At 39.5% G+C, this 26,474-nt stretch overlaps 1 protein-coding gene and 1 long non-coding RNA gene across 2 annotated transcripts in view; one reads left to right on the top strand and one right to left on the bottom strand.

Annotated features, from left to right (window-relative positions):
- DPM3 (dolichyl-phosphate mannosyltransferase subunit 3, regulatory) overlaps positions 1–10,038 on the bottom strand; it is an 11,386-nt gene extending 1,348 nt beyond the window's left edge. The window contains exon 1 of the mRNA XM_053703404.1: positions 9,964–10,038. The gene's annotated coding sequence lies outside the window, so the exon portion shown is untranslated. The remainder of the gene's footprint in view (positions 1–9,963) is intronic.
- LOC128649884 (uncharacterized) overlaps positions 10,010–26,474 on the top strand; it is a 144,569-nt gene continuing 128,104 nt past the window's right edge. The window contains exon 1 of the long non-coding RNA XR_008400704.1: positions 10,010–10,062. This is a non-coding gene — a long non-coding RNA (uncharacterized LOC128649884). The remainder of the gene's footprint in view (positions 10,063–26,474) is intronic.

The following is a 26,474-nucleotide window of genomic DNA, read 5'->3' as shown; positions in this document are numbered from 1 at the left end:
TAAATCAGTGAGGAATAAGAAATCTAGTGCAGATATTTCAGACATGTTTTAGAATTGTTTAATTTTTTCCAGTTTGGATTTTTTTTTTAACCGCTAGGGTGTGGAGGAGAGCATGTTGACACCCTCTGCACTAAGCTCACAGGCTCCAATGTGGATCCTGGGCCCCCCCTCACGCCAGTCAGAAAAGGAGACTGCAGTGAGAACTCCCTATGACATGGGGTCTCATACTCTTGTCATTAACTGGTGATTGCTGTCACCTACCGAATGTATTCACTGTATGGGGCTAAAGTATGGCTCTAAAAGCCCTAATCCCTTTAAAACACCATGCAATATACACACACAATACCCTTCCCTTGAGGCAGCAGTGATTGCCATAGAAAGTGCAATTCCTATACAATTGTATTTTACGTTGCTTTAAAAAGGGACACTGGCACCCAAAAATAAACACTATAATGTGGCAAATGGAGAATCTTTTGAAAGAGAGGATTATTTTTCAAACGAGGAATGACATGCTCAGGTGGCTATCAGCTGATCACCAGGGCAACAGTGATCATCTGACAGAACATGGAACATCATCAAGGATGTAGGTTATCTTGCCCTCCACAATACCTAGACAAACCCGAGACCCCTTATTTAAAAGCAGCAATCAACATTTTTCAAATGATTGGCACAATGTCTGTGCAACTGCCAGCTGATTGACATATTGCTGCTTGTATTTGTATTTTGAAAGGCCTTTATTAACTCATAACTATAAAAATACAGCATAACACCCCTCATTTAAAATGAGCCAGCGTTTTCATTTTAAATAAATTATATATATATATATATATATATATATATATATATATATTTATATTTTCATTCATTCTGCACTCCAACCTTTCTTCTCTTTCTGTAATGCCTGGATGACTCCTCAATCACTCTTTATACGCATCCATATGAAAAATAGAGGGCACTCACAGGTCTTTTATAGTTGATTCTTTATTTATTCAGTATAAAATAACATATTTCAGGTCGACGTTTCGGCTCCACAATTGAGCCTTTTTCAAGACAATCTTAGTTTGCGTGTGTGGCTTGTTCACATCACCTTTAGCCACATGCTGTATATGCATTTGGATAATGGCGATTTGAACAAGCCACACACACAAAGTAAGATTGTCTTGAAAAAAGCTCAATCGTGGAGCCGAAACGTTGACCTGAAATATGTTATTTTTTACTGAATAAATAAAGAATCTCTATAAAAAGATCTGTTAGTGCCCTCTATTTTTCATATGGATATTGTGTCACAATTTTATTCCTCAAAAAGTGAACTTTTTCGGGGAGTTTAACCCCTTCCTCACACTTACAAAGAATAATAAACTTACCCCACACCAAACACCCATTTTAAGTGTAAACGCCATTCCCACGCTCTCCTGGGTAGGGCGCCACCCCCCAGCGACATCACCACCCCAGGCAACACGAGAACAACAATAATTAAACAGTGTGACATAGTTCCAAACAACTCGCTAACCATTGCCATGACAACTGGTATGTGTTGATTGGCTACCGTTGCGGATGCTGATTCGGTACTCTGACAGTTGTATTATACTATTACCTCTTTCATCGAGGGATTGTACTTGTATGAAGTGTGGGGCATTTTGATCAATAGACTACAGTTGTAAACTACAAATGTAAGTTTGTCACGCTGTTTAATTATTGTTGTTCTCGCGTTGCCTGGGGTGGTGACGTCGCTAGGGGGTGGCACCCTACCCAGGAGGATGGCGTTTACACTTAAAATGGGTGTTTGGTGTGGGGTAAGTTTATTATTCTATGTTTGTAAGTCTGAGGAAGGGGTTAAACTCCCTGAAAATGTTCACATTTTGAGGAATAAAATTGTGACACAAGTCCTGGGGAGTGGACTTCTTTTTTACTATTGTGCATTTTTTGTTGCACCCCAGAAATTAGGTTTATTGGATTAACAGAAAATATGCAATATGCATCAAAATGAAATTAGACAGGTGCATACATTTGGTATGAACCTCCTTTAGCAGAATAACAGCCTCTAGACGCTTCATATAGCCTGTAATGAGTGTCTGAATTCTGGATGAAGGTATTTTGGACCATTCCTCCTTGCAAAACATCTCCAGTTCAGTTAGGTTTGATGGTTGCCGAGCATGGACAGCCCGCTTCAAATCACCGCATAGATTTTCAATGATATTCAGGTCTGGGGACTGGGATGGCCATTCCAGAACATTGTACTTGTTCCTCTGCATAAATGCCAAAGTAGATTTTGAGAAGTGTTTTGGGTCGTTGACTTGTTGAAATATCCAGCCCCGGCGTAACTTCAACTTTGTGACTGATTCCTCAACATTATTCTTAAGTATCTGCTGATATTGAGTGGAATCCATGTGACCCTCAACTTTAACAAGATTCCCAGTACTGGCACTGGCCACACAGTCCCACAGCATGATGGAACATCCACCAAATTTTACTGTGGCTAGCAAGTGTTGGTCTTGGAACGCTGTGTTCTTTTGCCGCCATGCATAACGACCCTTGTTATGACCAAATAACTCAATCTTTGTTTCATCAGTCCACAGCACCTTCTTCCAAAATGAAGCTGGCTTGTCCAAATGTGCATTTGCATACCTCAAGCAACTGTTTGTGGCGTGTGCAGAAAAGGCTTCTTCAGCATCACTCTGCCATACAGCTTCTCCTTGTGCAAAGTGCGCTGAATTGTTGAACGATGCACAGGGACACCATTTGCAGCAAGATGATGTTGTAGATCTATGGAGGTGGACTGTGGGCTATTTTTAACCGTTCAAACCATCCTTTGCCTCTCCGATATTTTACTTGGCCTGCCACTTCTGGCCTTAACAAGAACTGTTTCCTCACAGTGGACACTGACAGCTTAAATCTCTGCAATAGATTTTTGTAGCCTTCCCCTAAACCATAATGTTGAACAATCTTTGTTTTCAGGTCATTTGAGAGTTGTTTTGAGGCCCCCCATGTTGTCACTCTTCAGAGGACAGTCAAAGAGAACAACAACTTGCAATTGGCCACCTTAAATACCTTTTCTCATGATTGGATGCACCTGTCTATGAAGTTCAAGGCTTAATGGGCTCATCAAATTATCATCATCATGTATTTGTAGAGCGCCAACAGGTTCCGCAGCTCTATGGACATAGGTGGTATATAAAAATGATTACAGGGATCAAATGGGGAGAGAGGGTCCTGCCGAGAGTTGCACTGTTGTAGTCGGCTCTTAAGAAGGTGAACTACAAACAGCTGGGCTCATAGACTTATATGCTATGGGGGTTTAGGGGATAGCAGTGGAGATAGGAAGGTTAGTGTAGGTTGTAAGCGTCCCTGAATAGCAGAGTCTTCAGGGAGCACTTGAAGCTTTTAAAACTGGGGGAGATTTTTGTGGAGTGAGGCAGAGAGTTCCATAAGATGGGAGCCAGTTTGGAGAAATCTTGTAGACGGGAATGTGAGAAGGTAACAAGAGAGGAGGAGAGTAGGAGATCATGAGCAGAGCAAAGGGGACGGGAGGGAGAGTATCTGGAGACAAGGTCTGAGATGTAGGGGGGAGCAATGCAATTGAGGGCTTTGTGTGTCAGACAGAGTGAGAATTTTGTGTTTAATCCTGGGAGGCAAGAGGAAGCCAGTGAAGGGATTGGCAGAGAGGTGCGGCAGATGAAGAGCGACGTGCAAGAAAGATGAGCCTGGCAAAGGCATTTATTATGGATTGTAAAGAATCTAGGCGGCAGCTAGGGAGACCAGAGAGGATAGAGTTGCAGTAGTCGAGGCAGGAAAGGATGAGAGAGTGGATTAAAATCTTTGTTGTGTCTTGTGTAAGGAAATGTCTAATTTTAGCATTGTTTTTAAAGTGGAAGCGGCAGGCTTTAGCCAAGGACTGAATGTGAGGAGTGAAAGAAAGATCTGAGTCAAGTGTGACCCCAAGACATCTGGCATGTGAGGTTGGGGTAATGATGGAGTTATCAACAGTTATAGAGACATGGGGTGGTGGAGATTTTGGAAGAAGGGGGGAAAATAAGGAGCTCAGTTTTGGAGAGATTTAGCTTGAGGTAGTGAGAGGACATCCAAGATGAGATGAGAGAGACAGTTAGTGACACGGGTTAGCAAGGAAGGAGATAGTTCTGGTGCAGAGAGGTAGATTTAGGTATCGTCGGCATACAAATGATAATGAAACCCATGGGACTTTATTAAGGTACCTAGAGAGGATGTGTAGATTGAGAAGAGAAGGGGACCGAGGACACAGCCTTGCGGTACCCCAACAGAAAGAGGTAACAGGTCAGAGGATACCCCAGAGAATGCTACACTAAAGGTACGGTTAGACAGATAGGAAGATAACCAAGAGAGAGCTGTGTCACAGATGCCCGAAGGATTGGAGGGTATGGAGCAAAAGAGGGTAGACGACAGTATCAAAGGCTGCAGACAGATCAAGGAGGATAAGCAGACCAATTGTGTGTTCCAATTAATCAGTGCTAGGTAGTTACAAGTATTCAAATCAACAAAATGACAAGGGTGCTCAAATTTATGCACCTGTCTAATTTTGTTTTGATGCATATTGCACATTTTCTGTTAATCCAATAAATCTCATTTCACTACTGAAATATTACTGTGTCCTTCAGTTATTTGATAGATCAAAATGAAATTGCTGATCCAAACACCCAATTATTTATAAATGAAAATCATGGAAAGTGTCAGCGGTGCCAAAACTTTTGCATACAAATGTATGTATGTATGTATGTATGTCAAAATGGGCTAGGCTAGGAAAAGAATATCTTTAGAAACACTTATTTTCTGCATATATTGCAAGATAGGATAGATAAAAATCAATGTTTTTAAAAAAAAACAAAAAAAAAACCTAATTTTTTTAAATTTAAAGTGAAACTCAATACTAGCGTTTTTGAAACGTTAGGATTGACTATTGAAGCAAATAAAGGGGACTTACTTCATGTAGAAAGCTCCTTTGTTAGGATTGACTTTCACTTTAAATCATTTTTTTTTAAATAGATTTTTCTTAAAATGCATTCTATCTAAATATAATTTTCTATTTAACCTCCTAACGACTGCCAACATACCCAGTACGTTGGTCGGTCGTTCACATACCTCCTTATGTGCTTTGGTTATAGTTCAGCTCTTGCCAATGTCGATAAGATTGTGCTAAATCTGCATGTCTACAGAAGTGAAAAATGCAGTACTAGTGCAGCTTTGCCGCAGTCGTCAAAGCTGAGCTAGTAACCCCTTAACGACAGGATATGCCGGCCTTCAAGGGGTTAAGATACATTATAATGCCATGCTTCACTGATCCTAAACTTAAACACTCACATACGACACATTCTCATCTCCTTTCGCTCACCACCTTTCTTCTTCTTGCAGCTGGGGATGTTTCGCCTAACCCAGGTTCACCTTCTGCTTCCATCAGTTCACTACGCCAAATAACACCTCATAAACCTTGCCCACGTAACCCTCTAAACCTCATTAACTGCACCTCTGTTAGCACACCCAAATTCTCTTGTGCCTTTTGGAATGCACACTCTGTATGCAATAAGCTTACATCTATTCACAACCTATTTATATCTCACGTTCACTTAACTTGTTAGCCCTCACTGAAACTTGTCTTTCCTCCTCTAACTCAACTGCTGTAGCCTCTCTGTCCTATGGCAGCCTGCACTTCAGTCACACCCCCAGGCCAGGAGATAAACTAGGAGGGGGAGTAGGAATTCTCCCGTCTCCACACAGTACCTTTCACTGCATTCGTTCACCCCCCTCTCTTACCTTTTCATCTTTTGAAGTTCATGCTATCCGCCTCTTCTCCCCTCTAGCTTTTTGTGTTGCAGTTATCTATCGGCCCCCTGGCCCAGCATCACAATTTCTGGACCACTTTGAAGCCTGGCTTCCACATTTTCTGTCTTCTAATGTCCCTTCTCTCATCTTAGGGGATTTCAACATACCCATTGATAATGCTAACATGCCTCTAAACTTCTATCCCTTACCACCTCTTTTGGCCTGTCCCAGTGGACAACATCTCCAACCCACTGTGAAGGCAACTCCATAGACCTGGTCTTCACTAATCTCTGTGATGTTTCCAACTCCTTAACTTCCTCTTTCCACCATCTACTAACTTTCTCTCTTACTCTTACCTGCTACATCTTTGCAAGCCCCCAAGAAATTGCTACCTTACAGGAATTTAAAAGAATTGGATCTCACAGACTTTCCCACGCAACTGAATCCTCTGCTCTCTGACATTTCATCCCTCTCTTGCCCAAACCTCATTGCTTTACAGTATAATTTGGCACTAAAATCAACACTTGACAAAGCTGCACCCTCCACTGTTCGTTGTACATCAATCACTCAATGGCAACTGTGGCACACCAAACAGACCAGATATCTTCAGCGATGTTCACTGGCTGCTGAACGGCAGTGGAGGAAATCACGCACCTGTGCCGATTTCCAGCATTATAAATTCATCCTTAAGTCTTACAACTCTGCCCTCAGCCTGGGCAAACAACTCTATTTTTCCTCCCTTGTGTCATCACATGCATCCAACCCCAGAAAGCTGTTCTCAACCTTTAACTCCGTTCTACGTCCGCCTGCACCCCCGCCCACTACCAACCTCACTGCTCAGATTATTGCTGATCACTTCAAAAATAAAATTGACACCATTAGAAAAAAAGATCTGCACCTCACACCCTTTAAACACAGCAATCCTACCCATACCTTCTATTAACAAAACTCTATGCTACTTCCCCCCTGTAACAGAGGAAGAAGTCTCTGTACTCCTATCCTTGGCTCATCTCACAACCTGCCCACTTGACCCTATTCATTCACAACTTCTTCCCGCTCTCTCTGCTTCACTATCCCCTACCCTATCTCATCTTTTTAACCAATCTCTCATCGCTGGCACATTTCGGGATACATTCAAACATGCGTCAATCATATCAATTCTAAAAAAGCCCTCTCTTGACCCCTCTACCCCTTCCAACTATCGACCGGTATCCTTACTTCCCTTTGCTTCAAAATTATTGGAACGACTGGTCTACAATCAGCTTAATCAATTTCTCACAACTAACTCCTTACTTGATCCACTACAATCTGGTTTCCTCCCTAAACACTCAACAGAAACTGCTCTTGCTAAAGTAACAAATGACCTGTTATCAGCTAAAGCAAAATGCCACTACTCCTTACTAATTCTTCTTGACCTATTCGCTGCTTTTGACACAGTCGACCATCCTCTCCTCCTAAAAATACTACATTCATTTGGCATCCGAGACCCAGCCCTCTCCTGGTTTGCCTCATATCTCTCAAACGGCTCTTTTTCAGTTTCCTTTAACAACATATCTTGTGATCCTATGCCTCTCTCAGTTGGAGTACTGCAAGGCTCTGTCTTGGGCCCCTTGCTTTTGTCTCTTTATATATCCTGCCTTGGAAAACTTATAGCCTCCTTTGGATTCCAGTAACAATTATATGCTGATGATACCCAAATCTATCTTTCCTCTCCTGATATCTCTCTCTCTCTTTACTCAACCAGATTTCCTCTTGGATGTCTTCACACTACCTCCAACTCAATCTGTCCAAAACTGAGCTGCTTCTTATTCCCCCCTCTTCGAGACATTCAACACCTGACATTTCTCTGACAGTTGGAGACTCTATTCTCAACACCTCACCCCAGGTCCGCTGTCTTGGGGTCACACTAGACTCAGAGCTCACATTCAACCCACATATACAAGCGCTTACCAAATCCTGCCATTCACACCTACGTAACATTTCCAAAATTCGTCCCTTCCTTACTCAAAAAACAACAAAAATACTTATTCATTCCCTCATCTTGTCACGCATTGATTATTGCAACCTACTCCTAAATCGCCTTCCAAAACACAGCTTCTCCTCCCTCCAATCTATTATGAATGCTTCTGCTAGACTCATCCACCTAAGTCGCCGATCTACATCAGCTGCTCCGCTCTGCCAGTCTCTACATTGGCTCCCCATACACTCCAGAATACAGTTTAAAGTATTAACCCTAACTTACAAAGAAAGCACTAAACAGTCTAACTCCCAACTATATTTCCTCTCTTATAATGAAATATTCCGCATCCCGTCCTCTTCGATCAACCTCTGACCTACGTCTCTCCACGTCCCACTCCAAGACTTCACACGTGCTGCTCCTGTCCTCTGGAACTCTCTGCACCGCTCCATAAGACCGTCTCCAACCTTGTATAGCTTCAGACGCTCCTTGGAAACCCACCTATTCAGAGAGGCTTACCATATCTCTTCCATCTCTCATCTGAACCAAACTAATACATAAACTGCCTGACTCACTGCTGCAACTACAACCGATGTGACAAGCTACCCCAACCTTAAGTCTCTGCACCCTAAACCTGTAGACTGTGAGCTCTCCGGAGCAGGGCCCTCTTCCTCCTGTACTAGATTTGTTTAGTTTTATGTTTTGTATTTTTAGCAAAAATGTAATTGTATACCCTATCATTGTACCCAGCGCTACGGAATTTGGCGGCGCTATACAAATAAATGATAATAATAATTATAATGCAATGGTTATTCATCGTAAATTAAAAATCTGTTTTAAAATATGTAGCCTGTATATGTATGGCTATTGAACTGAATGTAGCGTGCTACTGCTCTGGTAGTGGGAGCGCGCTACATTCAGTTCAATAGCGCTTTTGGAAGAAAAAAAAAAAAGAAAGACCTTATCAGAAGATCATGGAGAGCAGAACAGGTAAGTGCAACTTTGACAGCTAAAATCCTTTGATTTTGAAAGCTGTTGCTAAGATAATGTTATATAAAAAAAATTAGGTTTACTGTCCCTTTAATGTATCACTTCTAGTGCTATAGCATATTAGTTTAAAGAAAACAACAAAAAACATTCACACCTTGTCTCTGACAATATTGCCCTCTCACTACTTACAACAAAAGGTGCCAGAGCAGGAGGCCAGCTGAGGCTGTAGTTATAATGTTTGGTTTCAATGAAAACAAAAATATATATTTATTTAGATACCGCAATGTACTGTATAATAAATGGACAGGAAGAGATGCAGTAAGTACAATTTGGGGTAAGTACACATAAATCACTAGTCTACATACACGTATCCCTCAGACGAGTACCCCCAACAGGCCAGTCTTCACTATAGCTGAACTAGAGCACAGGTGAAATAATCAGCTAATCAGTAACCATAGTAACTAACCTGCTCTCACCCATCAGCTGATTATTTCACTTGTGCTCTAGTTCAGCTATAATAAAAACCTGGCCTGTTAGGGGTACTTGAGGACCTCGGTTGAGAAACACTACCTTAGGCCCTCTGTTTAACCCTAAAAAGTCATTAGATGTCACTGCATGCATAAAATACTGTGATATGCATATTTACCATATGTAAGGTGTTAATGCATTTTAGATCTCAGACTATTATATTTATAAACGTTGTGATACATTTCAGAGCCACACAACATATTGCATTTTGCTGCTTACTTTTATTATCCTCTAAGAATTAGCAGCTAAGGATTTATGCTTAAGACTTTATAAATACGCATGCATTATTAGGTACTGTTCATGATATACTAAGTGTCATGGTCTAAAGCATATATTCAAGATTTTAAAAATATATTTTGCACAAAGTTATATGAACTGAGCCATAGAGAACCATACTGCTAGCACATGTTTTATGAGTAAAGAAAACGTAATATAATTGGAGAATATATATAATTGTTTTAAGTGCTTTGTGGTATATTGGGATTCTCCACTAAAAAAAAGTGACAGCTACTGGACACGTTCGTTCACTAAACGTTGCTTACCACACAAAACATATAAACACTGATACATCAGTTCGAACGACACATTTCAATTACATAGAAACAATTGCCGCACTGGACAACACATAAACTACATTGTTCTGTATTTGTATCCCCATTTAATCAGTATAAATCCAGCTATTGCATTGCAAAACCAACCTGTTATCCAGCTCAGCACTTCCGACTCCGCCCACTGCCAAATCATCACAGAGAGACGTTGCAATGTAGCCTGGGATGTGTAGTCCATAAAAAGACGAGGTCAGATGATGGTTATCTGCGCGCGTGAAAAAATAATAATATTGTCGGTCTCGGGTATTTGTCACCTTCACTGTGGTTTAAAAGTTTGCTCCGAATTAGTGACTGTAATAATTCTCAAATAGGCACAGTTAAGAGGACTGATAAATTGTTTCTTGGCATGAAATATATATCTATATTGTGTAGATTGAAAATTGTTTATATCAAGTAACAACGATATGTGTGTAGGCACACTGTTTAGTTCCAACTAAGGTTGCTGCCAGGGGTCGAGTATTTTAGCAGGCTGTCCAGTAAAATCTGTACAAAAATACTGGACACCAATGTCCAGTATTTTTAAAGCCCCTGTCAGCTAAATGTAAATGGCCTTCTATGCCTTTATGCATTTTTGTGCATTTTCTATGTGTTGCAGGCAACCATGGGGGTGTTCAATCATTGCTGGGTGGGTACCTCTGGGAGCCAAGGAGTCACATCACTATAACGTACATGTGTTACTAGCGACCAAGGGGATAAAATAACTGCATAGTTGTGAAAAATATATGTGGTGGGATCACGGATGGGGCCTAATTGAGCTTTTGTGGAGACGTGTGAACCCAGCTACGTTCCGTATCCAATCACCTATAGGTATTTTTATGAAGCACAGCTGGTAACCCTAGTTCCAACTAAGCTTTTCTTTCATGGTGCAGTGGGGTGTCAGTCATTGCCAGTGCCTGAATAGAGGCAGTCTCGGATACCGCCTTAGGTGCGCAGTGATGGTAATCTCTCCCCTTTACAAAAACAGATTCGGAATGTTAGTGATATTTTAGATGAAGTTTAATTCATCTGTTGTAATGAAGTTGCGCTATAAACTTTTTAATACAGATATGAAATTCAAATACCCTGCCCTCCGTCTCCCACTTCAAAAGTAAATATTTCTGTGAGCTAACGGTTTGAATTGTTCTCCAATCAGCGCTCCAGCTACAACAAAAAGTGCCATATGGGGAGACCAATTCAAACTGTTAGCTTACAGAAAAACTTTTGAAGTTGGCGACGGAGGGCGGGGTATTTGAATTTCATATCTATATTACTACTGAGATTTTTAGAGAAGAACATGTCCAACATACATGATGATTTTTTAGCATTTTTGCTATCACTCCCATTTAAACAGAAATAGAGCCTTGTTTTTTAACCGTCAAAACTATATATATTTTTTAAAGTAGACAACCCAAGGAATTTATCTAGGCCCATTTTGGTATCTTTCATAGCACCATTTCACCGCCAAATGTGATCATATAAAAAAATAAGTGTGAATTGTACTGGTCCTAGGGCAAAACATGCCAGTACTCCACTGCAAGTTAATGTGAACTATTGTACATCTTGAAAATTAGTAATTATGGGAACATTTATTAAGATGCATTTGCAGCCTCTGAGAACTTGTAGTTTCTACTTCTTATCCTAGGTGGCAGAGATAAATCACCTCAAACTTGCTTGTTTTAGGTGATTGACAGACCCTGCTGTAATACAATTGGGTACCCAAGAGCAGGGGGTAGGACTGAATAGCAGAGCTCCTCTGCAGTCTTAAAATTTGCTAAGTTGACAGGTTCGCTGCTTGAAAACTTGTCTGCTTGCAACTTTTCCTGTTAGACATGCTAAGTATCCGTCTGGGTATAATGGTGAAAAAGAAGTCATCCTGCCTCCAGGTTGGTGTGTTTTATATATTAGGCATGTGCATTCAGATCATTTGTGAGGATCCAAATGCAGAAGGTGGCCGCTCGCAGCATTTGGTGCTTTTCAGAGCCTTATTTTTTTCTTGTGAAAGTGCAACACACTAAGATCTGTGCTAATCCAGCACTTTCACAAGAAGAAATCCAAATTTTGAAAAGAAGAGCTGAATTCCAAGAGAAGCCACCTTCTTCCTCATTCGGATCCTCACGAATGATCCAAATGCACATGACTATTATATATCGTCATTACTGTTTGATTAACTATGCATAACCACTACTGATTTGCTATGTTGTGTAGAGCCATCACTTTGGTACGTTAGGCCATGCAGAAATTAACCATTATAGCTATTATAATAAATGCGATTAACAGTCAAGAATCTGATGTCATAATGGAAATCTATTTTCTTTATCCTTATAGATAAAATAGTTATCTACACATCACTAGAACATTTTGTTATCAAACAATAATGTTAGGGTATATCATTTCCTTGGGGTGGAAAAATGAGTCTTCACCTGAGTAGCCAACAATCCTAGCACCAGCTCTGGGTTGGAGGAAGGGCAGTTTCATAGAAACAATTTCAGCTCTGGTTACATAAACCAGAATCCGTAAGTCTGAGGGTGTAGAAGCATTTTTTGGTCTGTTGAATTTCCATGCTTGTCGGACAAAGAAGCAATCTTGCATAGCTTTTATTTTTCCTTTTATTTTTTTCCCCAACTAGAATAAAGATGTTCTTTTCCTAGAAACTTATCAAGAGAACAAAGCAACCCTGTTAACAGAAGAAAATTGTAAAGTTGTTTAAAATTGCATGTTGTAGCTAAACCATGAAAGTTTAATTTTCCCGTTAATGTCCCTTTAAAGTCACACAAAATTAGGTGTAGAGATTCTAATAAATTTAGCACAGAACTGTTGATTAACGCTAAATATGCATAACAACAGAACTGTCACAGTTACACACATGAGGATAAATGTATACGGAGTCATAGAACTAACATCTCACAAAAAGCTGTAATGCCTTTGGCTGAAAACATTAATCACATAATTTGTTGACAGCAGTGGAGAGGCTGCTGTAGGAAATGTAATGTAATGTGAGGCAGAGTACGTATCAGGGCACATAAGGTAGTATCTCTTATTGATCTAGTCTTGCCTTAAAGTAGAAAACTAATGCTCTAACCCACAAGTGTTGTAAGTGCAGATCTCAGAGGTCTAGTGAGATGAGCTCATTTTAAAGATATTATCTTTTTACTAATATTTATATGAACCCTATGTTTGTTTTTATAATGGCACAAGGAGTGATTGGTATTAAAAGTATGTGGAACTGACAGTCTATAAAATGTCAGACTGCAGATAATTATATTTCCCCACAGGTTGATTAAATATAAGGCTATAGTGTGAGCTGAGGGATTGTTGGAGTTCTGCCAGACATATAGATGTTCCATGTACAAGACTAAAAACTGTAGACCTGAGAATGAACTGTATTTCCCTTTCCCTTAGCCCCAGACAGCAGAATAACAAACCACCTGGGCCCTCACTGTATCAGGACGTTTAAACAAGCATTTAAAAAAAGTATTTTTCATTTATGCACATGGAACATTTTTTGTAACATATATGTAATAAACTGTTTATATATATATATATATATATATATATATATATATATATATATACACTCACCTGCCACTTTATTAGGTACACCTGTTCAATTGCTTGGTAACACAAATTGCTAATCAGCCAATCACATGGCAGCAACTCAATGCATTTAGGCATCTCGACGTGGTGAAGACGACTTGCTGAAGTTCAAACCGAGAATCAGAATGGGTAAGAAAGGGGATTTAAGTAACTTTGAACGTGGCATGATTATTGGTGCCAAACGGACTGGTCTGATTATTTAAAAAACTGCTGAACTACTGGGATTTTCACGCACAACCATCTCTAGGGTTTACAGAGAATGGTCCGAAAAAGAGCAAATATCCAGTGAGCGGCACTTGTATGGACGAAAATGCCTTGTTGAGGTCAGAGGAGAATGGGCAGACTGGTTTGAGATGATAGAAAGGCAACAGTAACTCAAATAACCACTCGTTACAACCAAGGTATGCAGAATACCATCTCTGAACGCACATGTCGTACCTTGAAGCAAATGGGCTACAGCAGCAGTAGATCACACCTGGTGCCACTCCTGTCAGCTAAGAACATGAAACTGAGGCTACAATTCGCACAGGCTTATCAAACTTGGACAATAGAAGATATGAAAAACGTTGCCTGGTATGATGAGTTTTGATTTCATCTGCGACATTCAGATGGTAGGGCCAGAATTTAGCGTAAACAACATGAAAGCATGGATCTATAAGGCCTTGTATCAACGGTTCAGGCTGGTGGTGTAATGGTGTGGGCGATATTTTGTTTGGACACTTTGGACCCCTTAGTACCAATTGAGCATCGTTTAAACACCATGGCTTACCAGAGTATTGTTGCTGACCATATCCATCCCTTTATGACTACAGTGTACCTATCTTTTTTTTTTATTATTATTATTTTTAAATCAGCTTTATTGAAGTTTCCAAGACAATACAAAGAAAATGGTAAATAACAGTAGAATGTATACAATTCACTCCTGGAAAGTTTCATTAAGTCAGTTTGAAGATAAATGCTGATCTTTTCAGATTTAACAGTCCATATAGAGGTAATAAACGTGAACACACAAAAAAAATAAACCTGTCTAACAATTTCCCATCAAAGTCACATTTCCCATGCATATGTGTGTCCAACAGACCTTTAATTGTGATTGTCCAGTTCAACAATACTTAAGAATTAAACAAAGACATCTTTTATAAAATCTTCCAATAGAACTTTTATTTGAAGAAAAACTTCCTTACTCCCATGTTTCATGTATGCATACTCCTCAAAGGTTAATATCTGTTGGAACTGGTCATACCACATAGCGATATTTGGAGCAGACAGGGACTTACAGTTTTTAGCTATCAATTTCTACAGGCTATATTAATAGCTATGAAGATTAGTTTTTTTCTTGAAAGGTGGGAGCTTATTGGGGTCAACTTAAGTAGCCATATGTGTGGGTCAGGCGGAATGTTCACCTATATCATGGTGGAAGTTGCTTTAATTATGGATTGCCATATTGGGGTAGCGAGGAGCATACTCACCAAACGTGAAGCATAGATCCTATTCCTTGGCCACATCTCCAACATTTATTGGAGGTGGAAGGAAATAGCTTATTGATCCTAACAGGAGTGAGATACCACCTCTGGATTATTTTTAAGTTTAATTCAATAAGGTAGCTGGAGACCGACACTTTAGTAACATTGGAAAACATCTTTGAGATCTCTATATGGGTCAATTCATTATCCAGTTCCCTATTCCATCTGTCTACATAATAAGGGATATAACCCTGAGTTGGTCTTTGTAATAATGAATAAATTAAGGATAGGGATCGTCTTTTAGGGGACTCGGACTGGCAAAAAGACTCAAAGGCAGTTAGTGGTCTTAATAGGTTACGCCTGTCCAGGTGTTTAGAGATATATGAGTGGCATTGATATAGTAGGAACCAGTTATTAAAGACTATCAAGCCCCTATCTACTAACTCTGTAAGGGTAAACAGTTTTGATTCATTACCAATATGATGGGTCATGAGTGCTCTTATAGGTATTCCGAGGTTTCTAATCTTTTGTAACATATTGGTGGGATAGTCTGTGTTCTCTGTGATGGATGTTAGTGGGGAAAATTGAGATGTAAGACATGGAAATTCAACCACTGCCCTTCTCCATACATTTAATGTTTCCAGTAATATATAGTTTTGCTTGAAATTAACTGTTAAGTTTGGTCTTGGTTGCCAACATATTGTGCCCAGATAATATTTTTCTGCTAAGTCATGTTCCAGCGGGACCCATGCTTTGTGTTGGTGGTGACAGAACTAGTCCACTATTCTCTGTAAAAAGGCTGCCTGTCTGTATTTAACTAAGTTGGGAACTCCTAAACCGCCTTCAGAGACAGGCAGACACATTAAAGATTTGTTGATTCTTGTTTTTTTTTTAATCCTAAATGAAATAAAAAATCTTATCCTGTAAGGCAGACAAAAAAACTTTAGGTAGAGGGATAGGGAGTGTCTATAATAAATATAATAACTGTGGGCGAATGTTCATCTTGATCGAGTTAATTTTACCCACCCAAGAGATGTTCTTGGATCTCCACGAAGAAAGATCCGCGATAATGGACTTATGTAAGACGTCATAGTTTGCTTTGAACATTTCCTGAGTGGTGGTTGCCAAAAATATCCCCAAATACTTTAGATTTTTGACCTGTAAGCGGAAGGGGCATACTGTCTTGAGGAGAGAAAGATGTCGGTCATCGCACTGAATCGCCAGCATCTCAGATTTGGACTTATTAACCAGAAAGTTTGAGGCATAGTAAAAGTTATCAAATTCTAGTAATAATTTAGGACTAGAGGAGAGTGGGTTTGTGAATCTGCATATAGCAGCAGTTTGTGTATAGCGTGATTTATACTGATACCACTGATATCTACATTAGATCTAATTATAATAGCTAAGGTTTCAATAACACAAGTAAAAAGCAAGGGAGAAAGGGGACACCCCTACTTAGTGCCATTAGATATTTGGAATGGTTCTGACAATAAACCATTTACTTTAACTCTAGCCCTCGGGGAGTTATAGAGCACCATAATTTTAGAAATAAAATTCTTCCCCAAATTATATTTCTCCAGGGTAGTTCTCAAAAAGTGCCAACAGACGCGGTCAAAAGCTTTTTCCGAACATTAGTATAGTTTAGAAGATGGACATTTTTATGAACATTAGTATAGTTTATAAGATGGGAGGCTCTTACCGTGTTATCCCGTGCCTCTCTGGAGTGAACAAATCCAACTTGGTCATTTTGTATAAGACGTGGGAGGATTAGTGTCAGTCTGTTTGCTAAAATTTTCGCGTAGATTTTTTGATCTGAGTTAAGAAGCAAAATCGGTCTAAAGTTCTCTACACCGTCGGTGGGTTTCCCAGGTTTGGGTATAACTACAATATGGGCCTCAAGGGTTGAGGTAGGGAATGGGTTACTATCGTTAATTTCGTTAAACCTAATAAGTGAGGGATAAGTAAGGTCTTGTAAAGCTTATAATATGTGTTTGAATAACCATCTGGGTCAGGTGTCTTATTATTAGGTAGATTTTTTTTATAACCTCAAGTATCTCTTTCGAAGTAATGGGAGAATTTAAAAGGTCACTTTGGTCAGTGGTAAGCTGAGGTAAAGCGATACCGCTGAGATACTGCTCTGCTATGGTGCGGTCGACTTCTGAACTCAAATCTCGGGTATCTAACTCAGGTGTTAAATTGTATAAATTTTCATAATATTCCCTGAAAGCGTTCGCAATTTGTTGAGATGTGAATAGGTCTTTTCCTTTAGTTGTTTTGAGGGTGAGAATACATTTTTTGTTTACTTTTCGTTTTAGTTTCCTAGCAAATAAGGTGCTACTTTTATTGTCTCCCTCAAAATACTGTTTTGACAATCTTTATGTAACATTGCGTTAATTCGCAGTTTGCAATCGGTTATTTTTTGGGAAATATTTAAGTCCAAGGGTCTGTCTTTACATTGGGCTTCTAAGTTTGTAAGTTCGTTAAGAGTGTCATCTAAAAGTCTTCTGGCCATTCTGTTTTGGTGAGTTTTAATACTAATCATTTCACCCCTAATAACTGCCGTGTAAGCTTCCCAAGTTGTTCTAATATCCATGTCAGGACCAGAGATAAAAAGAAAATATTCCTGCAGTGCCTTCTCAATTCTCTGAAAATAAACCGGATCAGATAATAACCCGTCATCCATTCTCCAGACACTGTGCTGAGGTGGGTTATGGGGCCAATCTAAGAAGCAACTAACAATTGAATGATCTGACCAGGTATTGGGGCATATCTTTATTTGTGTAACTCTGGCTAACTTAGACACATCTAGCAAAAAATAATCTATGCACGAGTGTCTACGATGGGGATTGGAGAAAAAAGTATATTCCCTAGTTTCTTTATGGATTATTTGCCATGCATCATGGAGGGTGAGATCTTTCAGACACTGCTTTACCGAATTTATAACTTTATGTGGGACGGATGACTGTTCGTTAGAATTATCCAATTTGGGGTTCAGAGTGGGATTGAAGTCACCTCCCATAATGGTAACTCCTTTGGCCACTTCTAGAATCACATTTGAAAAAAGTGTCCTGCTTTAAATTGGGTGCGTATACATTAACCAAAGTTACAATAGTATTATATAGTTTTCCCACTAGTATGAGATAGCGCCTAGTTTTATCTTTGTATTTTTTATGGAGGGTAAATGGTATATCCCTTTTTATTAAAATACCTACTCCATTTGTTTTGACTAAATTAGATGCATAATATGCAGCACCAAATTTAAAGGAACAAGTCCTAGGTTCCTTGCAGTGTATAAAGTGCGTTTCCTGCAAAAAAATAATATCACCTTTACGGCGAATCATATCACGCGCCACTACATTACGTTTATGGGGGCAATTTAAACCTTTGGAATTAGCTGTAATAATGTTCAGATATATCTATTTACCTGCGTCATCTATGTGGACTAGAGTGAAGATGTCGCCCAATAATCCCAAGATATTGGGAGTAGTGTAATTTATATGAATGTCTATATGTGAATTGGGTAGGAACTATAAATTTAAACGGAGGACTGTTGGGAACTATACTGTGGTAATTCAGGATACGTTTCATGTTAGACAAGAAAAAAAAATATAACAAGAACAATAAACATTAACAAAGTCAAATAACATGACTACAATGTGAGGAAATGCTCAGCATGGACTTCAGATAAATATAAAACAGTTCGAAGTGTGTGATATTTATATGATAACAACTTAGATCCATATAGGATACGTAATTATCCATAACTAAATGTATGAGCGATGCTTAAACAGAGATATATTATAAAGCACATTTGAACAGATTTTAGCGCAGAAATACAAATGGTCTTATTAGATTGTCAATCTTATATCAATAACCCAATAAGTCTTTCAGGTAACGGAATCAGTGTCCTCTCTCTCGGATGCAGGGGTTTATGCTCCCTTCTTTTTTTTGGAATTGACTTTCGTCCAACCTTGCGGTCTGGCTTTCAGAGCAGTATTTTTTTTCTAATGGAAGATCCCTTATTGAGACATCTGAAAGTTGAGGGGTATGGAGGGTGACATTTAAGGCTTTTGAGATTGACTCCAGATCCTCCAGAGATCTGTATGTGATCGATTGACCTTCGTGTGGGATATGTAGGCTGAAAGGAAAGCTCCATTGATATCTAACAGATTTTTCTTGAAGTACTTTAGTTATAAAGCGAACCTCTTTTCTCCTCTTGAAGACGATGATCCAGATATGAGATGGTTTGAGATTTTCTAGCTTGTTGCCAAATTTTTCCTTTGTCAGTGAACCTCAAAAACTTCAAAATGACATCCCTAGGTGGGGAGTTGGGGTAAGGTAATGGTCTTAGTGCTCTGTGGGCTCTTTCCAGTTCCATGTCTGGGGCTTGTGGGTCTTGAAGAGGCCTTGCAAGTAATTCTGCAAATCTGTAAACGTGACAATCTCCGGTATGCCTCTAATCCTCAAATTACTGCGTCTCCCCCTATTATCGAGATCCTCTACTTTTATCTTGAAGGGATTCAATTTGTGAGCTGTTAACATTAGCGCTTGTAGAGAGGTTATCATAAAGTGTGTTAATAGATTCTTGAAATTCTTCAACATCTTCAATTCGATGGCCTAAATCTTTCATCTCCCTTTTCATATTTACAAGTTCAGATATAATTAAAGACTTGAGGACATCAAAATCTGCCTTAGTGTGCAGGTTAGCTATATTTTCTTTAAGCTTTTTAACATCTACTTCAGACATATTTGTTGTTGAGGATGAGTCTTCAGTAGGGATTGGAGTTGATTGAAATTGATCTAGCCTGGAAGGCGAAGTAGAGCCTGAACCTTGAAAGAAGCTGCTAACTGATTTTAATTGAGACGTTTGGCCTTTCTGGAGTTTTTCAGCTTTAGGTGGTCTTCTGGACGTTATAGGGTTAAGAAGAGCTACCCGCAATATTGTATATAGGGTTAAGAATCCGATGATAAGGCTCAGTTGCCCACTAAGCTAGCGCTCTCTGTGCAGTGTCGCCAAAGATGTTTTAACAAAACAGACCTAAGGGGTCAAGCCCACCTATCTTGATTATGTTGCGCCTCTGTAAAGACCATCACAGAGTGTAAGAAACATGTATTCCTTTATGCATAAAGTGTGAGAATCAGAGTGCTAGGGGTAGAATAGGAATAAAGAATAACATCTTATTAATCATATCCAGTATAATGTCTCTGTGTCTTAGAGTTCAAGAAGCATCAGATCCTGCATCTGCCTAAGATAGCCGAACATGGGAGGCTTGTTTAGCCGTTATGCAGAAAACCAAATTATAGGCAGCACCTGCTGAAAAGTCACTGTTGATGAAACAATATCCTACACATAATCCCCCTGTGTGGCACACTCTCCTGGAGAGTGTGCCACACAGGGGGATTATGTGTAGGATATCGTTTCATCAACGGTGACTTTTCAGCAGGTGCTGCCTATAATTTGGTTTTCTGCATAACTTTCATTGTGTATCCCAGTGATATTACATATAAGCCTGCACTGTTGAAACACTGGTTATTATACAGCAGAGTGATACCTGACAATAGCTGCTTATATATATATATCATGGAAACGAATCAAAGCTTGGACGTATCAGCACAATTTTATTCACTTTCAAGTTTGGAGGATAGAAGGAAAGATGAACTTCAATTGGAGACTTTGTTTGTCACAGATCGTGCCCTTTTTCCCTTAAGTAAGCTTTTTGAGGAAGCTGAGTTACTATTAATTAAAGAATGTCGCCTAAAATGGGACATATGGACATTGCAAAAGTACCTAAGTTTGGGAATTATTCCAAGAGGTTTGCGAATAATCAAGTTTCCCACTTTTCCTGTGGAGGACGTTGAGTTTATTGCGGCCTGGAATGCCATACTAACAGACTGCTCTATTCGGTTAATTAATCTGTTGATTGATTATAAGAAAAAACAACTTTTGAGTGTAATTGTTGATATTGAAATATTACAATCTGAATTAAGTATACGCAGTACTTGTACAAAATATGCACAATATGACAGTATCTTACAGAGCTCTTTGAATGAGGCTAAGAGTAATATTATGGGGTAAAACATGAAAAATACCTTAGGGATCAAAGTGATTTCGATAACAACAACGTTTATATATGGAATAAAAAACAAAGATCACAAACCTATAAGTATAAGAGAGATAATAGAGATAAGCCTCAGGTACATGGAGCCAGGAAGGGCCAACAAATATCAAAAAAGGTTGTCACTTTTTCAGACAGCGAGGTAGAATCTCAGGATGACTGTAACACAGGTGCATCCTCAGGTGAAGAGAATGTACAGACCCCCCTAGTCTCCATTAATAAATCTAAGGATAAAACATCCACCCCCCCACATATTAACAATGGTGGCAGAGGGAGGGGTAGAGGTAGATGGTCTAAGTATCAGGATTTAGATACAATTGACAAAACCCCTTCAGCAACTACTACCACTACAGTGGATAAGGAAAGAGGGGAAATTGAGCAGGTTTTTTCCAGGCCCATCGGAGGACCAGAAGAGGGGGGAGAGATGGAGAACATACAAGAGTAAGGTATTCAACCAGGAGGGGGCGTCAGAACAGGAAATATAACTGACACCTGTGATTAATGTATCTGACCACACATTGAGCAAAATTGAAGAGAAGGTCCTAAGTCTAGGATTAAATTTTGTACCCTCTAATGATTTTGACTTGTTCACCACACTATTAGATGTGAATAAACTTATTAGATCTCTCACATTAAAGAAGCACTTTAAAACTTACCCCGTGGAGAATAATAATTTTATAGGAAATTCAACTAAAATGGTGAGATCACATCTAACCTTTGATGAATGCTGTGATGTGGTGAAACTTGAGTCACTTCAGAGGGAAGGTAACATTGCAGATGCAGAATCCACTCATACTGTCACTGGTGGTCCCAGGTTCAGAGGTGCTTCCAGGTTTTACCCCATTCAGTCTAGGGGTCCTCTTCTGGAGAAATTCCAGAGAAGGGTTGAGGATGATTTAAACAAACTGGTTTACACCTCCAAACTTGGGACACAGGGTAACCTTATCACCAAAGAGAGAACCACACTTAAACATTTAAGTAAGAATAAGAACCTGGTGGTAAGGGCAGCGGATAAGGGAGGGTCTATTGTATTGATGAATATGGAGTTCTTCATTAATGAAGCTCTCCGACAGTTAGACAACCCCCAGCAGTACACAAAACTAGATTTTGACCCTACCACCAGATTCCAAAAGGAACTTTCACACCTCATTGATGATGGGAGAGAAGCAGGCTTTCTGGATGATGATACTTGTGAGTTTTTATATACCAAAAGTCCCAGAACTCCTACCTTCAACCTTCTGCCAAAGGTACACAAGTCCCTGGAGAATGTTGAAGGTAGACCCATCGTCAGTGGGATTGGCTCTATGTTAGAACCACTTTCGAAGTGGTTGGATTCACTGTTACAACACCTAGTGGGGGAACTTTTAAGTCACCTTTGGGACACCAAACAGCTACTCAAAGAAATTGAAGGGATCCCCTGGGGAGAAAGCTATGGCTGGCTATCTGTGGACGTTAAAGCTTTGTATTCGTCCATCCCTCATGATTGTGGTTTGGAAGCCATTGCCTTTTTCCTCAGGAGATCTACAGATCACAATGAAGAGTTTATCAGGTTTGTTCTTAGAACTACTGAATTCCTGCTTAACCACTATTTTTTTGTTTTTGATCGCACCTTTTATCTCCAAAGATGTGGCACAGCAATGGGGGCAAAATTTGCTCCCTCATACGCCAACCTGTATATGGGTTGGTGGGAGCTGTGCCACATCTTTGGGGATGCTAATGTGTTTAAAACCAATATTGTCTATTATCGTCGCTATATAGATGATTTGCTATTTATTTGGGAAGGAAGTAAGGACAAAGCCCAAGAGTTTGTGGGGCATTTGAACATAAATAAAGCCAACCTCCAGTTTACACATGAATTTGGGACATCTAGCATTAATTTTCTAGATGTCACCCTCCATGGGGAGGGAGAGGAGAATGTAAGGGTTGAACTGTATAGAAAGCCAATAACAAGGAACACCCTTTTACATGCTGAAAGTAGTCACCCCAAGCAAGTATTCAGGTCTGTACTCAAGGGACAGTTCACCAGGGTGAAGAGGAATTGCACCCGTGACAGTGAATATTCCAAACATGAAAAGGAATTATCCAGGAAATTCCTTGAGAGGGGGTACCCTAAGCAGGACATAGATAGAGTCCGTGAGGAAATAAAAGGGATTGAGAAATCTATTCTCCTCAAGGACAAGACCAAAACAACGGGACATGGTAGGGACTCTGAACAGATAACCTTTGTCACACAGTTTAGTAGGCAATATTACCAGATATGCAACATCATACGCAGACATATGACAATGTTGAAAGCGGATGATGATGTTGTACAGTTCGCCTCGCAAGGAGTCCGTTTTGCTTTCAAAAGGGGAAAAACTATAGGGAATTTTGTAGCCCCTACGCAATTAAAACAGGACGAGACAAGTGAATCCTCCTGGCTTAGGTACAAGGGGGTATACAGATGCAGTTACAGCAATTGTATATCATGTGGACATGTCAGATTGGGCAATATGTTCAGAAGCTCATATACTGGCGAAACATTTTTGCATAGAGCACTTTTTAACTGCAGATACACCTATGCAATTTATTTGCTGAACTGCGATTCTTGTGACATTCAATATACAGGCCAAACGAGCCGCCAAGTCAGGACTAGGATAAGGGAACACATTAATGACATTAAGACAGGCAAACTAACCACTCCCTTAGTGAATCATTTTAAAGTTAAACATGGCAAGGATCCCAAGACACTTTCTTGGACCATCATTGAGGTCGTGAATTCTGACAATAGGGGAGGTGATAGAGAAACTTTGCTTTTAAAAAGGGAGGTTTTCTGGACACACAGGTTGAACACTAGGGTACCCATAGGGTTTAATTCAGAATTTGATCTAATTAACTTCTGGTGTTAGCCTGTGTATCCAGGAAATTGGATACATATTTTCATCTTATATTTCTGTTCTCCTATCAGTTCCCACAATTGGCTTCTCCAATTGGTCCTCCTAGTGTTCATGCACTTATAAATGAAGTTTAGAATTAAACATAACTTTTAACCTCCATTCAGATATGTTACACAGGATATATATAGACATATGAAAATATAGATTATATGCAAACTGTCATAGCCTAGGCTATATCTATTTAAATCTTTGAGGTTATGTCAGTTTTATTAAACTCCTTATATACCAGAAGTGCATCACATTTTGAAACTTGATTTATGTTACTATGTAATATTGCTGACATCCAAAATGGGCAGATATAAATGTTTATTGGTGGAGGTGTGTTTTAGTCACGTAGCATATTTTTTAACCAATCACAGATGATTTTTAAGTTTATATAGAAGTGAATGCTTTAGCCCTTCAGCTACGATTACGGCAACAGCCGAAACGCGTCAGCGTCAGGGTACGTGGGGAACCACTACTTCACTTTTGCCCCAAGGGTTTTCAAGCTGGTAACCTGTGTAATTTCATGTATACCTTTTACAATAAAGGACGTTTCTCATTGCTTTCATCCGGTGCCTTATTTGCTTCTTGTTCATGAATTCTCACTTGTTTGGCCGTTAGGCCGCTATGACGCAGTTAGTAAGTTTAGAGTCGTCAGCTCTCAGGGGTAGGTTATGTACCGAAGAGTATCAGAGGTACTATTTAAATGCAACATGCTCCTTGAGGATCAGCACTGACCTTTATTGGGGCCTGTTAGGTTGTCCACAGTCCGTCTGCAATAGCGTTTCAGCCGCACAGAAGTGGTCCGGGTGAAGCCAAGATGGCGGAGGAGGAGACAAACCTTCGCCACTGGTAGGTATGCGGCAGTACTGAACAGTCCTGATTACCTTGCTCAAGCTAATCCGAGTCCAAGTTAGTTATGAGCTTCCTAGGTCAATTTAGATCGTAATTGACAGCTTCCATCTCCATATATCAGAGATAAAGTATTACGCTAGCACAGAGCTTCATTTGCCTGCAACCATTCACCAGCACGGCCAGACTCCGCCCCCCCTCAGTGTACCCCTCTTTTGATGGCTACTTCCAACAGGATAATGCACCATGTCACAAAGCTCAAATCATCTCAAACTGGTTTCTTGAACATGACAATGAGTTCACTGTACTCCAATGGCCTCCACAGTCACCAGATCTCAATCCAATAGAACACCTTTGGGATGTGGTGAAACGGGAGATTCGCATCATGGATGTGCAGCCGACAAATCTGCAGCAACTGCGTGATGCTATCATGTCAATATGGACCAAAATGTCTGAGGAATGTTTCCAACATCTTGTTAAATCTATGTCCTAAAGAATTAAGGCAGTTCTGAAGGCAACCCGTTATTAGCAAAGTGTACCTAATAAAGTGTCCGGTGTGTGTGTGTGTGTGTATATATATATATATATATATATATATATATATATATATATATATAAAAATATATATAAGTACCAGCACTCCTAGTATTGTAAATGTTGAGAGTTTAATACATAGAGTATGATAGTGTTCCCTATTTTGGGATACACTTACTATGTAGTGCACGGTAAGGGCTGATATATGAATATGTTATACAAATAGAATTATAGAACCCTTTTTACTTCCAGCAGCAAACTATATAACACACCGTTATATGATTAAACCTAGGTTATGAAACAAAAAAACATTTACACAGCTTGCTTTATAAGTTGAAATTTATATATGTTTGATATCTAATAATTTCAGTAACATAATTACAAATCTCTGCATTAAGACATCATCAAGATCAACAAATCAACCCGGGTTGACATTAGAGACTAATTTAAGTCCAAAGTATGGATCATTTGTCCCGGTCACATATTTCCAGCATCTCACAGATGTATAATTGTAATCCACTCATGCGGTAAATGAAAGCGTTAATGCAGGCCCAACACTATGCCAAGTTATAGAAAACTAGTACGCTAGTGACAGTGGGCGTCACCACGGTACTTGTAAGAGGCGCCTAGGAGCGAATGAAAATACTGGAAAATATGATTAATAAAACAATAAGCTAATATATCTAAATATACAATAGAATATCAATAAACCAGGGTATAAGGGTATACAGACTAATAGTCCAATGGATGATGTACGATGATGTAACAGTCCTGTTAATGCAGTTCCAGATGGTATCAAATGATGTGCATCCAAAGCAGCAGGCCGCTCCTCCAGGGTGTCGTGCCACGACACAGGTCAAGAGAATCTAAGAAAATCAAAATAGAGGGCGCCACATAGTGCAGATCATAAACAACTTCAAAACAAAAGCGAGAAGAGCTGAAGAATCCTACTCACAAGATGTAAAGCACTGATGTGCAATACCAGCAGTCTGGAACCACCCGTCGTCCGGTAGACCAATTGATGATGTCACAAAAAGGGATCCTCGTCTTTTTAATATAAACGTTTTTTATATTTTCACTGAGTAATGGAATATACCATTACCAGTGAGTCACAGGTTTATTCAATCTGTTCTCCAATATTTAAT

This window comes from Bombina bombina, chromosome 1 (assembly GCF_027579735.1).
Source record: "Bombina bombina isolate aBomBom1 chromosome 1, aBomBom1.pri, whole genome shotgun sequence".
NCBI classification, from domain to species: domain Eukaryota; kingdom Metazoa; phylum Chordata; class Amphibia; order Anura; family Bombinatoridae; genus Bombina; species Bombina bombina.
This window is presented reverse-complemented; position numbering and strand designations above follow the sequence as displayed.